General features: G+C 31.7%; 2 protein-coding genes across 7 annotated transcripts in view; one reads left to right on the top strand and one right to left on the bottom strand.

The window, feature by feature from the left end:
• The window catches only part of LOC149481131 (glutathione S-transferase 2-like), a 280,674-nt gene that overhangs the window by 134,002 nt on the left and 128,368 nt on the right, over positions 1–18,304 (bottom strand). The gene's annotated exons all lie outside the window — the stretch shown is intronic.
• Pde11 (Phosphodiesterase 11) overlaps positions 1–18,304 on the top strand; it is a 194,359-nt gene that overhangs the window by 65,041 nt on the left and 111,014 nt on the right. For 3 of the 6 annotated variants that reach the window (XM_089705540.1, XM_089705539.1, XM_089705538.1), the window contains exon 1: positions 7,703–8,090. The exons of 1 other annotated variant lie outside the window; for it this stretch is intronic. The gene's annotated coding sequence lies outside the window, so the exon portion shown is untranslated. Of the gene's footprint in view, positions 1–5,136; positions 5,194–7,702; positions 8,091–18,304 lie in introns of those variants that run through there. 2 more of the 6 variants (XM_089705542.1, XM_089705543.1) reach the window with 2 other exon arrangements.

Below are 18,304 nucleotides of genomic sequence, written 5' to 3'. Positions count from 1 at the left end.
CGATCAGTTGTTTGTTTGCATCTAGCGGTCGCTCACCCACTGGCATGTGACGGTGATGACACCAATCCCATGTGCGCTTCGCCAAAAATACATTCGTGAATGAACGAAACCCGCCAATTCCGAACGATCCTGGAGCGCTCGTGGAAAATTTCACATCCGGCTAAATTTCAGCCTCCCAACACCACATAAAAATAACCCCTCCTCCTCAGATTATAAAGACCCAACTCGCGTGACCGATCCGTGGAAAACAATTCGGTGAATGCTATGTTTCCATGAGCGTATCTCAAATATCATTCATCGTATTGTACATACTTGACGTTGTAATTTCGTTTTAGATTCATAGGGGTATTAAAGTTTATTGGAACTAGTTACGTAAAGCAATAAATAAAAGAGGACGACATTAACGATCCGATGGTCCCGTCGCATACTCGGCATATTTTTACATTTACATTCTCAATGCAGTATCAGTAATTTTGTTGTCATGTGGAAAGTGTAATTTTCGCGTTTACAGCAAAACTGTTTGGCATTTAACTGTTGTCATTGCAAAGACAAGTGAAAATGTAACACACACTTAATACGTCATTCGCGATGGTTAATTGATAGAAATTTCAATCAATGGGAAGTTGGAAAGAATTAAATATATGTAGTAACTATTCTTTATGATAAGACCAAAGATAGAATACTAGAACCATGTTATTCGTGACCGAGTTTGTAAATGCACATGGTGTTATATTATGATAAGAAAAATAATTTAAACTTTTTTTTACTTTTATGTTCAGTAAAGGAATGATTATGGTAAAGGTGGGGTAACGTTAAAAGTATCCCAGATCGGTTGGATTCTCTATGCAAAGTGGAGGGAGGTGATGAATTGGCACTTCGCATGACACAGTCGAATCACATTAGCATTTATTATGGTAATACTTTGCATTGAACTTCTGTGGTAGAGAGGGATTTACTCAGTACGAGAAAGCCTATTCTTGTTATACGTATTACATTTAACTTATATTGTAAAACATAAGGTATTTTTGTTCAAAGGGATGTGCTCTACATTATGATATCTTACCCAATGTGCTATTATGTTTATATAGTTCTTTTTTTCTTGTGAAGTTCGACAGCGATTACAAAATCTAAGCCTCTATGAATCCACTTCAGACAATAATTTCATACAAAGTTTCATAACTTTTATAAGAATGATTCAATCTATAACCATCGTAATCATATACTTAACTTTATACAATAATAAGAATTAATTCCTTTATATTAAATCTCTTAATGACGTCAAAATTAACGACGACAATAAATAATTAATTTTTAGCGGACACGTGCCAGAGCAGCTTAACAAATGACGGTACTCCAGTGAGGATATTATTCTCTAAGTCGTTCCTCGTAAGACGACTCGACTTGACGGCTATTTATTTCGGAACTTTATTAAATCAAATCGGACGCCTCTCGAAATAGAAGTACTTAGGGTCTGGAATATCAAATTGTTGAGAAATTCTAGGAGAATATTCGTGAACTCAGACTTAACAGCCTTTGTGACGTATATTAATGAATTATAATTGTTTAGAATATTTAATTGGACCTGTTATTCTTTCATTGGAAGGTTAGTGAGACGCTAATATAAGAAGGTATATAATAGATACAATTATATAAGTATAATGTTATACTAATGAAAATTCTATCATGGCCACTGATGATAAACTCACGATTAGTGGTATACATAAAATATTATTTTAAAACAACATTGATTTGATAGTATAACTACAGGAAACATATCACATTCAATTAGAACATACATAAGTAGAGTTGTATGATTTTAATACTTGCACACTTATATGAATGCAAGATATTCCAAGAAGTATTTTCTTAGCGGAATACATTAATATCTTAAGTGTGAAACGGATTACTAATGTAGATAAGAACTGTGGAGCAGTTGGCGTACCATTTTATTTTTGTATAGGGTTACCATAAGTTGTGTCCTGTTTTGGAACCTGAAAAAAAACATTATGTTAGAAATGTTATACATCATTTTTAGTAGAGATGAACAGGATATTTAATACATTGGGCCTGAAATATTAATTTAGTCTTAGATATGAGGCAACATTACATATTTAAAACACTTAATACTGCAAAAATGATTTGATAACTCACTATTCAAATAAATATCTTCTGTAATATTTTATCATTAACCTAGTTCATATTAACTTTAATAATACAAGCTGACCCGGAAAAAGACGTTCGAGAATTAATAACATAAACATCAAGGCTTTTCACAAACTAAGTATACTTATTTTCATACAATTTTATGGTAAGACCATAGCAAATGCATGGTGTGCCTAGGGAATGATAAATGCTCCAACCATTGCCAACTGAAAGAAACGCTATTTGTTTCTCATCTGACTTTTGGCTTCACTGTTCCGCTACTGCAGTGGAATCTACAGAAAAAAAAAGTTAAATTGCGCATTGTCCTACATCAACGAAATTCGACCTAATTTAGTTAGGCTTTTTGCTCATATGCAGTACTGCGCCTAGTGTTTCATATTTTTGCTTTATGTTGGTTTATTATTAAAGCAGAGTAAAACCTGTAAAAGTTTCATTAGTAATTATTTAAATATTAAATTTAATTTTTATGTTGCATACATGTTACTGTATACGAAAACAATCTATCGGATAAGAAGTTTTAATACATTTTTTAAATATTTTAGTCTTTGCAAAAGTACTGCATACATACTAATATGAAGTAAATGCCCTGCTCTTATGGAATAATCTTAAACAACAGCGGGGAAACACGGCGATTCGCAGCTTGGAAATGCAAAATAAATATCTATTTAAAATGTATATTTCGTCCTTTCAATATCGTACTCAATTTCCCTTCCAAGAATTGCCAATTTTCAGGATTCGACTCTTAATAGGTTCTCGTGCAAAGGATTAACAAAATATATAAATACCATTGACGCACAAATTCTAAAATAGACCTAGAACTAACGTAACGAAGTTTGAGAGCATTTCCAATAAACACGTTTATGTATGACTTCACTTTATATTCTTCGATACATACACACTGTTCATATGAAAGCTTTTTGAGAGATGAGACATTGATGCTAAGAGGTTCAGAGTTCATGTTGTATTTTAGATAAAAAATAAATATATTTTCGTTGTTAATGCCAATTTGTATATTATATTTCATCATTTCATATGCGAATGTAAATAAACAAGTATACTTACATAAAAAGAAAGTCGGATATTGTAAAAATACCTATTGTAATAAAACGGCGGAACGGATTAGAAAAGTTAAGATTTTCGGACGGTTAAATTTGTCTCCACTTAGATTAAGATAAAAACTTTTAAAACATTGAAATACTGACAAAAAACAAATCCTACTCAGGCGGAGCTGGGCGAACGGCTTGTGTTAACATAATATATTTTACTTTAATGTCCTCTCGTAGAAGGCATATCCCTATATAATGTGCCTTTATAAAAGTCCAATAGTAAATAGAATGTTCAAAAACTAAAAAAAATATATATCTAGATCTAAGAAAAATCCTAGAAGCCAAGGAATATTATACTCACACAGAAATTAAAAAAACGCTTGAATTTAATATTACTATGTACCGTATATATATATATACTAGTAATGCAATCTATCTTTCTACTTTTCTGCGAAACAAATGATAAACTGCCACACACAGTTTTATAATTCTAGTAAAGTTGCTCTATTTTATCTAGAGGTTACAAATAATTATAATATAAATCCATTGTTTTCTGAATACATGTTCATTGTAAAATACAATTCATTAAATTAATACCTATAATACCCATAATTACGCGACACATCTGATTTCTGAAATCTCTATAATATACATATATGAAAAAGTAGAAGGTATGCATTGTATCATGTAGGTATGCACTACACTAGTGAACTTAATACTATTATTTTGATTTAATTCTGATTACTTGTTCTACTGATCATATGTCTTTAACTAATAAAAGAGATGATAAAATCGATATTACTTTTTAATAACTTTATATTTGCCTATCTGCTCTATGCCCACTTTAGGTCTCGAACTCATGAAGTATACTGATGCAAATTGCTTTTAACCTTATGACAATAATTTTGCTTTAATTTATTAAAGTGAAACTTTTATTACATCGTCTCAAACTTTTTGGTCTGTGTAGCGCATGTCGCGTGTATCGCGGCTGCCGAGTAGGTATACCTGCTCGGCAGCCGACCGTCACGCGACATGCGCTACACAAAGCAGTGTTCGGAAACGTTCGAACAGTTTCACTTTTACTGTGGTTTCATAAAACCACACAACATTTTTTTTAGTATGCTTTAATTATACAACTGCGTAGTTCTATAAAATATTTAGATTTTAATTGCCTTCTTATTTTAATATGTAAATACTTTTTAGGGTTCCGTAGCCAAAATGGCAAAAACGGAACCCTTATAGTTTCGTCATGTCCGTCTGTCCGTCTGTCCGTCTGTCCGTCTGTCCGTCTGTCACAGCCGATTTACTCGGAAACTATAAGTACTACAGTGATGAAATTTGATGGGAATATGTGTTGTATGAACCGCTACAAAAATATGACACTAAATAGTAAAAAAAAGAATTGGGGGTGGGGCCCCCCATACATGTAACTGAGGGATGAAATTTTTTTTTTCGATGTACATACCCGTGTGGGGTATCAATGGAAAGGTCTTTTAAAATGATATAAAGTTTTCTAAAAAACATTTTTCTTAAAGTGAACGGTTTTTGAGATATTAGCTCTCAAAGTCGTAAAAAGTATGTCCCCCCCCCTCTATTTTTATAACTACGGGGTATAAAATTCTAAAAAAAATAGAGGTGATGCATGCTAATTAACTCTTTCAACGATTTTTGGTTTGATCAAAGTATCTCTTATAGTTTTTGAGATAGGTTGATTTAACTGTAATTTATTATATTTGCTGCTACGGAACCCTTTGTGCGCGAGCCCGACTCGCACTTGGCCGGTTTTTTTTTGCTTATTATTTGGTGTAATATTCTTCTTTACATCGTGCATATTCGTAAAACTATTAATATAATACATTCGTTTTTTTTCTTTTAGTTATTTATACATTTTCAAACTTTTATTTTGTATCATATAAATGTTTGGTAGTATTTTTTATTTCAGGTAATTTCCATGCAGTAAGAAAATTAGATGGATACCATTCAAGTGAGTACTTATAGTAAATAATTTTTAAGAAATCATTGATGATCTGAGTTTTTTTCGGCGAATTTATTATTTTTATTTCATCAGTGATTCTTCTAAAATCTATAAATAAGATAATTATTAATATCTAATACATTTTGTTCGAGAAATTTAATTTTATTAAAAGTACTTGTCTTTTTTAATAACCTGCATTAGCATTCGGTAAACTTCGACTTATAATGATTTTCTTTCCAATTGTTTTGAAGTTAAACTTCTTTAGGCGCGTCGAGAATAAAATTTCAAGGTCGCGCCATGGCAATGCCGTCACGTCATGGAGTAAGGCGACGATTTTGGTATCTTTGAATCTTGCCAAAGAAGTTTCACTTCTGACACGTGTGCTCGGCATATACGCTCTTTTTTAATTATAATAACGTTATATGAAACTAACATCAAAATTCACAGTTTTTGTATAGGTACCTACTTTTATATTTGAACACATGTTTATTTTAATTGAAGAAAAAAATCATACGTCTTATTAATTTATTTCCCTGAGCGCGTATTTTATTCAAAGTAAATTGTTTATGGCCTTTATATCTACGTCTAAACTCTAAATGGTAAGTTGGTAATATTTTTTAGTTTTTATAGACTTTTAAGTTTTAGTATGGTAATAATTTATTTAAGATATGGCAACTACAAGAACTATTGTATAACACAAAAGTAATGAACAGTGAATTAATTTTTCACCTTACGCCGATGTGAATGTAGCGAAACGGCCAAGCCACATATATTTTTGACTAAGGTGTAGAGTTTGTGAAGTTAGGCCTTGTAGAGTTATTGCGTGTAGTGTTAGAAGCGTGGCTCTACATGAGATCTGATAACTTTTTGATAGTGCGAGTCATATGGGCTCGTCTTGGCAATGCAACTATTTCACTGTACGAACTATTGAATCGTAAATAATGGACTATTGTTAATTATTTAAAATAATAATTTAAAAAATATATTCATGAATTTCAATCTATAGTGGTTTAAAGTTAACTCAAAAATGGAGCATTTTCGTAAATTTTCTAAAAAATCTTAGAAAAAGTGTAAGAAATGTTATAGTATGCTATATATTCGTGATCTACTCAATAAGCTCTTTCATTTGATACCCCACACGGCATGTTTTGGAAATTTTTATTTTTTTCTTTGTATGCCATATTTAATTACCGGGGTGGGGAGAGCGGGACCACAAAACTGGTTGGCAACATCTGTCTATAGGATGTCTGGGATCTATACAATATATATCAGAAGTCGGATTTAGGTCCGCTATTTTTGCAAACGAAACTCCACTGAGAGTCCGGTCTATACAGGGTGTCCCACTTTCGGTATACTAAGCGCAAAGGGACTTGTAGTTTTGCATACGCTGAGTACGTAAAAAATAATTATAAAATTCCAGACGCATTTTTTTTAAATAGAGGAATTCTTAAAATTCCATGTGTACACCCCCAACAAGCAAACCGCCCTCATACTCACATTAGCGAAGCGGTATATGCCGGCTGCGCGAAGCTAGAGACGAATACATGGATTTTAAGGAAAAATTTAGCAAAAAATTTTTCGCGTAATTTTGTTATTTAAGTATTTTTTATGTGATCAGTGTATGCAAAACTACAAGTCCCTTCGCGCTTAGTATACCGAAAGCGGGACACCCTGTATAGGCAATAGCTAGGTTGTTAGTAAAGTTAATGTTACCAATTAATTCTGCGTACCTACATACAGTTAATATGTATTTTAGAAATGAAATTAGATAAGTTAAATTTGTTTTAAACAAATCTATAGAGAGGGCAGTTATGCCCAGTAAGTATTTCCAGGAAAATGTAATGCCATAAATGAAAGGGAAATCTATAATAGGTATAATATGTAGAGCTTCTTAGTGGTTTCTTAGAAAACTAAACGCAAGGGCTGCTTTATGGTTTGCCAATGTGTGGTGTCCCGTGTCGTATACAATGAGCCGTATTCGGGTATATTTGTTTTCATCAATATTTTATGACATTTAGGCAATTTTATAGAGTTTTATATATAGCGACTCTGAACATCAATTAATTCGTATTTGTACTACAGGAAAGGTCAAATGATAAAAGGATAAAAGTGATAGATGCGACTTCGCCCTAAACTAAGCCTGGCATAAATAACATGTTTGTAGTGTGGATTTTTAAATTTATCACGCTCTAATTCATGCGAATGAATGCGCACGTGTTGTATAGATGAGTATCGAGGGTCAGAGTCACCTTAGCTCATCAACATACACAGGAAAAACTTATCGCAAGATTTATTACAATAGAAGCTGCGCTCGATAACAGCTGCTGTCGCCGCGTCGAACACAGCTGTGAAGCCAGGGAAGAGGGATACAATATGTTTATAAATGCAATTGCATGTTGTGTTTTATGCTGTTTATCAGGGCGTGAGTGTGTGTAGTGCGGTCGGAGATATCGCAGCCGCGCGTGTGTGCGTGCGTTTGGCGGTGTGGGTGTCGGTGACGCGAGGTGCGGAGGCCGGAGCGACTCGAGGCGCCAGTCGATTTCCGAGCGTCGCGGGGCTGCCGCGCTCTCCGACGCGTTGAGCCCTCTTGCGATCCCAACTTTGTATACTGGAAACTTTTTAACTCATTTTTCGAGGAGATTCGGCATCCGCCCGCCTGTTGCTACCCTAGTGTCGGAGTCGAGTCGCGTGTGCAGTGTAGCGAGCGATTCTACATGCAATATCGCGCGTGTTTCAGAGTCCGTCGGTCTATTTTTGAATGTTCACCAAACGGTGCGCTGCTAAGTTTTCGAAACGCAGGCCGACTGTCGGGTTAACGGCCGCATTGTGCAGCGCCTCATGTGTTTTTGTTGACGGATAACATTTGTTTTGTTACTATCATCTGTGGAATTCGTGACACGTTATCTGTAAGTACGACTCCGGTCGCTTTTCCAACTCATTTATAGTGTAACGTACAAGTTTGTATTCAACCTGTTGATCGCCTATAGCAAAACTGCGACATACGTCTGTAAAATACGATCAAATTTCTACGTATAGCCAGCCACTTTGTAGCGTTGACCGATGCATACATCGATGGTACATGAGCGAAGAGTTGCGTATGCACTGTACGTATACGTACATATGAAATGTACTTGTATGGCTGTAAGAACAATGTTTTGTTCTATTGTACACGTTATAGTGTACGTAAGCCACATACCGTCATACGCATGTTCCGCGGTTGGTTTCGAAAGTACACTTTGTTTATAATGGGCCGCTTCATCGTTCTCATTTTTTACTCACTGTCTGACAGTTTCAGGTCTAGAAATAATTAATTATAATGTTAATTTAAACGCTGACAAGTAATTAATTGAACAATGTCTTTAAAGATGAATAAATTTATTTTGATTTATACAGCATTAATCATGATTTATCATTTCTCTATTTGAACTTTCTTGATCGTAGACTTTTCTTATTCTCAGCACAGAAGTCGATAAATGTACAAACTGAAGCTGGTTGAATAAATTGGTAAACAATCGTCAGCAAACAAGACTTAAGTTGGAAAGGATGTAGGGTCCTCAGTAAACACAACGAAATTGATTTTAGGTGCCGTCCGAGTTACACAGCTATCGTCAACATATCAGGGATAGTGCCGTTTATTCTTTCATAATATTACATATTATCACAATACTTTCTTTTAGCGAAAGAGTATAAATAAATACTAATAAATAAATAAATAAGCAGTAGATAAGCCTATCAAAAATAATTCCCATGTTATAATCTTCATAACTTTCCTTTTCTCTACATTTTTCTCTGGCACGTGACTAATGTAGAAAAATAAACGTAATAAAAACATCATGATTCATAAACTATGCTTTATTTTTATTATTCTGTTGAAACATGCGCTTACGCAGTCTTGACGTACAGTAAACTGATATAAGCTAATATTCTTTTTTCTGAATTAATTAGTAGGTACATCTAAAACAGATCATGTGGCGCGTAGTAGGTATTTCGCGGTTTTTCATTATCTCCAAACACAACCACAAACTTGTAAACAACACGTGTATGTGTGTGTTTGTGTTGTCGCGGTCATGCAGTTTTGTGTTTGTGTGCGTAAGTCGTAAGATAACCTAATTAATAAAATTGGAAATTATACTTGTATTTCAAACACGTAATAAAATCTTTTTGGATTAATATCGATTAATGTTAACGATTTCTTTAAACTATGTAGGTATGTACCTCTGATACAGAAGTCCATTAATTGTAAAGGAATCTGCCCCACAGTTTATGTACACAGGTTAATAAAACTATTTAAGGAAATTTATTACTTATTCAACAAAATTTATGCTTTTAATACTTTTGATACACGGCCATGTGCTTTTATCTTATATTTTAATTTGTATGTCATGGTTAAACGGGATGATATTAATTTTAACGTCAGAATAAATTTTTATTATAGTACCTACTACCTACTTACCTAAAGAGAAATTACAAAAAAAATCTTTTTTATTGTATTAGAGTAGTAGAGTAGGTATTCCGTATTTGCGTAGACTAGAGATAAAAAATAATGTTAAAAAATGAGAATTTAATTAATTAATTATGTAAGCGTGGTTTTTCTTACTAAAAAATTAAAAATATAATATTAAACATAATATGACGTATTATTTCACATACATAACACATGAGTACTGAAAATTGAACATTCTGAGTCAACATGTCTTCCTTTTTGTTAGAAAATTTTGTTTTAAATTTCGATAGAGCTAGTTAGAGTACAACTATTCTTTTTTATTTAATAATCTAAAAAGGTAAAGGTTTTGCATACGAACGATTGCTATTAGTTAAAATCACTTTCTGAGTCAACATGTCTTCCTTTTTGCTAGAAAATTTTGTTTTAAATTTCGATAGAGCTAGTTAGAGTTCAACTGTCCCAGATAAGTATAATGACTTGGCAACCCTAACTGGGGTCAATGTGGTCACCCGATAACACAGCTTTTTGTATGAATGAACTGTCTGTATCCCATACATTAACTTCAATTAAAATAATACCTTTGCGATAAACTGTTTTAATGTCTCTCCAATAATTAATATGAAATTAACTACCTATCTATAGTAAGTACTTACTTATAAATTAAATATTATTAATTTAAAAGGTTTTTTAATGTCACGGTTTGATTATATTTACAAAAAAGGTAACACGTTACACGTAGATAATAATATATTGTCTGAGAAATATTCACTTAAACAAGATAGCTTTTTAGCAGCGTAATTCGGTTAATGTACTGTTATCATTTTGTAGATAAGTAAATGCACGTTTTATTATAATGTAATAAAAATATTCTTAAGTATGATTACAAAATCTCGAGATAGGTCAAAGACTGTTGTTCAAGATCATTCTTTCAAAACATAATAATATAGGTATGCACTGCATCTTGTGAAAATATATTGTGATACCTATTAGAAAATCTCTATTTCTATGTAAAAAGTAAAAACCCTAGGTAGATATTTAACCTAGCAAACAGTGAACTAATTCAACAAACGCCTACTAACTACACCATAAACATAGTTTTAAAAACTTTTATTTTACGACTTACTAAAAAGAAAGTATATTTAATTTATAACTAGGCCAATGTCGAAATTCAATGCTAAAAAAAAATCATCCGTTTATCAAAAGGATAATCACGGCCAAGGGCGGTCACTTACGCAGCTGATAAAATGGGACAAATGGCGTTGTCATGGCAACTATATTCTTACAGCTATCACTTTTACATTTGATACATAAGTAATAATTATTTTCGATGCTTACAATGGAATATTTCGAGTTCATGTATGTCAAATGATACCTTTTTATTGTGAGTTATATTAGAACTTATACGTCTTAAATATATTAGAATTTAGAATGCACAAGGGATACACAAGTGACTAGGTCATAGCCCATAGATAATAGGTATATTATTGTAAACGAGTCTTATGTTTGTTATTAATTAACATATACAACGTACATACCTTTCTTATTATTTCCTGATGTGTTGTTCCGTGTCATTGATCAATAAATATTATATGTAAAATATAATATAGTTAAAATAAATTGTATTTAAATTTTAAAAAAGTTTGAGGTAAAACTTCACCTACACTTAGCCCAACCACAATAAAATTCTGACTAAGCATAGCATAGGCAATCGACGTATTCATAAATCGAATTTATAAAATAAATTCTTCTATAAGTATTAATAAAATATCTAGACTTTGTCTATGCCTCAAATAAATGTCAAAGTGCATTCTTTCAATTTGCATAATTCTTGTACTTAATGCTTATTTAATTATGTTATAAAAGATGTGCATAAAATATGCAAAAAAGGACATTTAAATTTCAAATTAACTATATCCAAATAAATTTGGATAAATGATTATTATACACAAAAGCTTATGTAAATAATTCTTCATTGATTTACTTTATTCAAATTAGATGGAGTATAGGTAGGAAAACAATCCGTATCATATTTGATATTCGGTATTTTGACGCATCTGTAACGTTAAATATTCTTTATTTCTTCAAATCCCTTATACTATGACACTTGGGATTTGAATTAAATGAATTCCCTATTGATACTAACGATGGCGCCGCAGAGGAGGTCATAGATTATTCCAATCACAGAACTGTCTTGAGAAGCGACAACTAAGATAATTATTTTTTTCGCTCTCGGCCCGGGGTCATAATTACATTGGAGAAAATGAATAGCACAAATCTTATTACAAATTAAACTCAATTTCAAGCAAAATGTTACGGAATACTTTGAAAAAGTATAAGAAAAAATATTAAAAAGTAGGCACCTACTTACTTGAGTCTTAAAGGGTATTCTTAGATTTCTATCTTACGTTAGATCAATCAGACAATCAATCAAATCAACATTGATTTTTCATCAAATTACTGAGATCCATAATTTCAATATTTATTATTATAACTAGCTGCTCCGCGCGGTTTCACCCCCGTGGCTCCTGTTGGTCGTAGCGTGATGATAATATATGTATAGCCTATTAGCCTTCCTCGATAAATGAGCTATCTAACACAGAAATAATTTTTCAAATTGGACCAGTAGTTCCCGAGATTAGCGCGTTCAAACAAACAAACAAACAAACTCTTCAGCTTTATAATATTAGTATAGATTAGTAAACAAGTTCTCTATTTTATTCAATTCTTAGGCTTCAATGGAGTAATAAAAAGACGGAATACAAAGTATTTTAATAAAATATTTTTTCCCTTAATTTGGTAGCTATGTTTTTATTGCTTGTGCACAATTACACGCAATAAAAACAATAGAATAAAGAGTTTATAATTAAAGGTTTTTTTACATAAAAAGTGAACTCGTGTTTAGCTATGTGTATGAATATATTACGTTCAAATGTAAAAGAAACATAAAACTTAGAAATGAAGTAAATAACCTCTAAAGCTGTTTTAAGTTATCAATAATTTAAGTTAACCGTCAATAACGAATGTTTAAAAATGAAGACGTAAGACGTAAACGTAGTCACGAAAGAAATGTCGATTTCGAATTGTTTACATATTCATAAATGTTTTAAATACTTTTTTCATCCTCAAACAATGACGTGCGTTCTCAAATTCTAATTTCTACACTCCTTTCGTCATTAGAAAATTATTTACGCTTTTTTTGTCGATTTATAAACAAATAAATACCGATAATATTAAAAAAATATAAAAGGTCACCTGCTCTTTCCGAAAATGGAATAAAAAGTATTGCTTTTAAATGTATGGAAGTTGACGACCTTTTTTATAAATGAAAAGAACTGATAAACAATTTATGCTATGCAAAATGCGTTACAATTTAAACAACGAAATAATTTACTTTATACAATTTGAAAACTTTAAAGGAATACATAGTTTTGTTAAAATATAAACTACAATATATTGAATTACCTAGTAAGTACATAAATATAGTAGTTGTACACATAATAGGTATTATTAAAAGATCATCAAAATACGTTCATAGTTAATCTAAGATTCACTTGACAGTCATTGACGAGAAATCAAACAGTAATAATAGTCCGCAAATTGTAAGCATTCAGCTTTCATTAGACCCGTAAGTTATATTATGGAATATTCTAAAATATTCCAACTAACCACTACGATATACCGTTTATCGTGCGTAGTCAACTATAAATTTAGTTTGCTAAAGATACGCTTCTACAGAAAACCTTCCTCGTGTAATTGAGTTACTTTTAACTTGCTACCTGTTGTAGTGAGATATAAATACACGAATCTAGTTTAATTATAGAAATGAATACTTTATACATTTTGTTTGTGAAATGTGTATGGCTAATGCATAAATTACTTCATTAAAAATATACTGTAGAAACGAATAAATATAGTAATTTCGCAGCAGAAGACAATTCGAAAATAGAAAATAAGAAGACATTTCATAAAGGACTTTATTCTGAAAGAAAATCACAAGGTAAATCCCAAATTGATGATTTAATATTGAAAAATTCCATGAAGATTACATTTAGATTCAATTTAGGTCGGCGATATCAATAGGCAATAATTATATTTGGTTCAGATTTTCATCTCTCATTGTCATAGAAACCTTACCTTTGAATATAATCAAGATTATATTCAAAGAAATCGACAAAACTTACTGATGGATTCTAATATTCAGGAATGCTGTTTTTAGAATACAAATCGATATGTTTAAAATACACACATAAATAAATAAAACCATTATAAAACTGAGCAAATTGACATTTAAAAGTAAAAGACAATGTTTATTATTTCGAATGTGTGACCCCCTTTTGACCATAATATATAATATTATATTCGCAGGTTGTTTTTATAATAGACTTTGTATATTGATAAAATTAATTAAATGCCGTTCAATTTTATTTCCCACTAGCTGTTTCCCGCGGTTTCACCCGCATTGCTCCGCTCATGTTAGTAGACTTAGCGTGATGATATATAGCCTTCCTCGATAAATGGGCTTTCTTACACCGAAAGAATTTTTCAAATCGGACCAGTATTTCCTGAGATTAGTTGAAATTAGTACAAACAAACAAATAAACTCTTCAGCTTTATAATATTAGTACCTATAGATACACACACATAATACATACATGCAATCATTATATTTTACTGTTTTTAAATTTTCTCATTTCCTTGAGCGCGCCAGAGGTAATAAATTTAAAACAATGTTACAATTTAAAGGTTATAATATTAATTTATGTAACATCAAGATTGAATTTATGTAAAATTTTGGTGGATACGTTTCTTAAATGTCTTTAACCGATTTAAATACATACCAATAAAAAAGTTACAAGCCGATTAATAGTTTTAAAGGTTATCGTGTATAAATAAATAAAATAATGTAAACAATTATGAACGAGATTACATACATGATACGTCGTAAATCAAATGATAAAAATATTTTACATTAATAATTATAACGAATTGGCGTATAGAATGAATGAGTTGATAGTAGGAAAATTCTTTAAAACAGCAATCTATAATGAAATCAGAATTCATTGGTGTTAGTTTTGGCGCGCGTCCCGTTTATTGAAGGGCGACAAATCCAACTGCACTAGGAAAATTTTCAGGTATAAAATTTTACATACACAAACTCTCGCTATTGATACCTAAATACAAACAGCTCTGACATAATCTTATATAAAAATATTCCGAGACGTAAAGTTTGTAGAGTTAAAAGATGTTCGAAACGGGAGCGAACGTGAATAACTAAGTTATCTCACGCCATTAATGTATTTTATGTCTAGTTAGATAATGCGCATAAAATCCCTCAATAACTGTAATAGCGAGCATCCTCTGTGTTCATTGTTGTGAATAATGAACGATTGTTTATATTCCATGATGTAATGCTGATAGATTTACGAGTAGCAGAGCAATGAATCAAACTAGCAGATAACGTAAAAGTAGATTAAAAAAATTCAGCACTCGGTAATTTTCCACAATAATTTATCTCGGCGAGACGGGTTGTTCTGTACATGTTATATGTAGCCGTGTTGTGGCGACCTAAGCGCTTTTTGATGACCCACGATAGAAACTAAGATCGTCAGTTACGCGTTCGATCTTCACATTGTTTTGATACATTGTTTCTTTACCGTCAAATTACGTATTTCATGAAGAAGTTTTAACATATTCGGTAGTTTTAATCACCTTTATTTGAGATGGAATTTGAAGCCTACAAGTAAACCAATTGAACGATATGCAAATAATCGATATATGTACACAGGGAAACACATTGAGCCGTCGATTACGTAGGTACTGTAGAGTTATAAGAACAACAATTAATCATATCTAGGTAGAGTAATATTGATAATAATTAAATGCTGTAATACGGACGTTATCTTATCTCCACTGTTTATATTACAAGTCTATAAACTTTCCTTGATATTGGGAGAACTTAGCAATATCTTGATAATAACAAATAATACGGAAAACATTTAGAGATATGCCCATTGTATACATTAGTCGTGTTACAATATGAAATAACTAGTAAATTTTCCATAGCTAGAGAACTGTAAAGTTCATTTTATATTACGTGAATAGGTTTTGATCGAAATGATAACGTTGTTTTTACACTGTTTGTGTTATTGTAGAGCGTTGTTTGTTGTGTTTGCACACGTTTGTAGTCATAACATAGTGTTTTATAGTTAACACATTTAAAAACTAAATTTCGATAAATTTTGCAGCAAGTTAGTCTTCGAAGTAGGGTAAAAGAGAAACATTTTAAAAAGCAGAAAATTATATTCCTACTATTATTAATTATACACACCCCGGACACTTAACCTCATTGTAGAATATGAATGGTATTAAATATTTTCATATCTTGTTATCCTTTCATATCCCGTTACTATCTATCAAACAGAGTACATAATAATATTTATTAATTTTCCTCTGTGCCTATACGCATATCTGGCGCCTCGTAATTACACAGACTAATAATAATTGTAATCAGTTGCATGAGTCTCCGCCTATCGCAAACTTGTGGACTACTCTGTACGTTTACACACACATACACACATATTCTACACGTGTTGAACGTCTCATTTCTATTTGGTCACGTGGGCAATTAATAACATGATTACTTTTTTGTTTAATTTTTGCTAGCGTCACAATTATATAGGTTATTAGAATGTAGAGTTTTCTATAGAAGATGAAAGTAGAATTTCTATTTTGTTTACTCGACTTTTTTAGCAGACTTTAAACAACAAATAGTTCTGTTTATCAATAATTATTTTCGTACAGAGCAATGAATGTCCAAATGTATAAAGCAAATAGAGAACAATGGCACAGACACATAAATTTCAAGTAAATTCATTCGGATTGAATAAAAACACCATGTATCTCCATAAACACTAGCAAAATCAATGGTATAGCAATAAAGGCATTAGAAAACACACCATTAAGTCCTTGAGGTGAACAACCTCGCCGTCGATCCACGGAGCAGTCTGGAATTTCAATTATTATTGTTGTTGGATTTCACCATGGTGCAAACTAAGTATTTCTAAGCAATTGTATGTATAGAAACAGCATAGTTCATTGTATCTTTGAACGTTCGAATATCAGCGAAATATAAATAAGTTTTCGAACAACAACCTGATAATCGTTCATGACAATATTTACAAAACGTTTTACATCTTAAACTTTAAAGTAATGATTCGAAATGAAATGCTTCATTGTAAAATTGTTATATAACTATAAGGTGTACTAATTTGTACTTCGACCTTCTTATATATTAATTCGCGTAATTTTCGATGTGTATAAAGTTGTGTGAAATCACAAGAGCTACCGTCACGTCATTGTGAAGCAGCGATAAGAAATGATTAGTTAGGTAGGTATGACGAAGGAGGCTTGGCGAGATAACGCGAGGTTAAACAAGTACTAAACAGTTAAATAATGCCTCCGTGTCCATGAATATCATAATTATCTAAGGCTGTAAGTAGGAGGGCGTAAGGGGCTTACAATCTACGCATGGGGCCTGCAAAATTGGGTAGGCTTTATCTTTAGTCAATTTTAAAGCTTTTTCAGCATCAAATTATAATTTTGCTCAATGTGTAATTACTGAAATGGGATACAAAAGTACTTATCTTTAAAGTAAATAACAAAAAAAAAAAACTTATAGTAGAGCGTACACATAGTGCAAACTGTCGAGTTTAAGTGTATTATATTATTATTTATTATGTTGTGAGAAATATAAAAAAAGAAAATTGAGAAAAATCTCATTTTCTAAAATTGTTTGGTCCAAGATGGGTTGATGTTTTAGTAAATTTAAAGTTTGGTTTCCTTTATGAATTTTTCTATACACAAGGGACTGGGATCGCCCGATTCCAGAAATTTGCTGCTAAATATAACTTTAGCTTGAATTTCAAAGAAAGATTTTTATAGTATCAACTATCAAGTCACTTGACACAAGTTTTCCAATTTGCATTTGATACAAAATCTCGCGAACTGCATATTATATGCAGAATGTATAAATTTGTCTAGTTTTAAAAGAATGATAATTTGAGAAGATATCCTGTTTTATTTTTTGCGAGTATCTGAGAGAATATTTCAAGAACATGATCAAGTATTCTGTTTAGTGTCTACTACATTTTAAAACATACAAAAAATAAAGGTTCAAAGTCCCTGCAGGCATCTACTATGTATACAACTGAATATATATCATATCTGATACATATTTAATGTACAATTAATAATACGTTTGAAAAGTTGTGCTATTTGTTAGTTTAATTCATCCAACCTTGTTAGACACATCTGCCGTCAAATATTTCTCGCTATGGATGTGTTATTGAATTTTTCCATGAATATAGTAGCAATTGGCAATTTCAATTTGTGTTCCTATTCTAACAGTAGGTACGCTGGTCCAATTATATTGGACTTTAAGGTAACTGGGGCTAAGTGTGGGTGGTGACATTTACAATTTTACATAGGAATACATATATATGTATATATATATATATTTTAGGGATTGTTTCTATTTTTTCGGTGTTATATTGTTGTGTGCTGACTGTGTGGTAGTTATTATTCCTAACACTCTTAAAATACCAATATTAAATATTTTCACAAATTTAATAATTAAAATATATACTGATGGAAGAACTCGATATTTTAGTAGGCACT

The sequence above is a fragment of the Colias philodice genome, chromosome 17 (assembly GCF_061535455.1).
Source record: "Colias philodice isolate Cphi_HAF_F1 chromosome 17, ilColPhil1 Martin Lab GWU primary, whole genome shotgun sequence".
Classification (NCBI taxonomy): Eukaryota; Metazoa; Arthropoda; class Insecta; order Lepidoptera; family Pieridae; genus Colias; species Colias philodice.
Note: the sequence above shows the minus strand (reverse complement) of the source record. Positions and strands in the feature narration are given on the sequence as shown.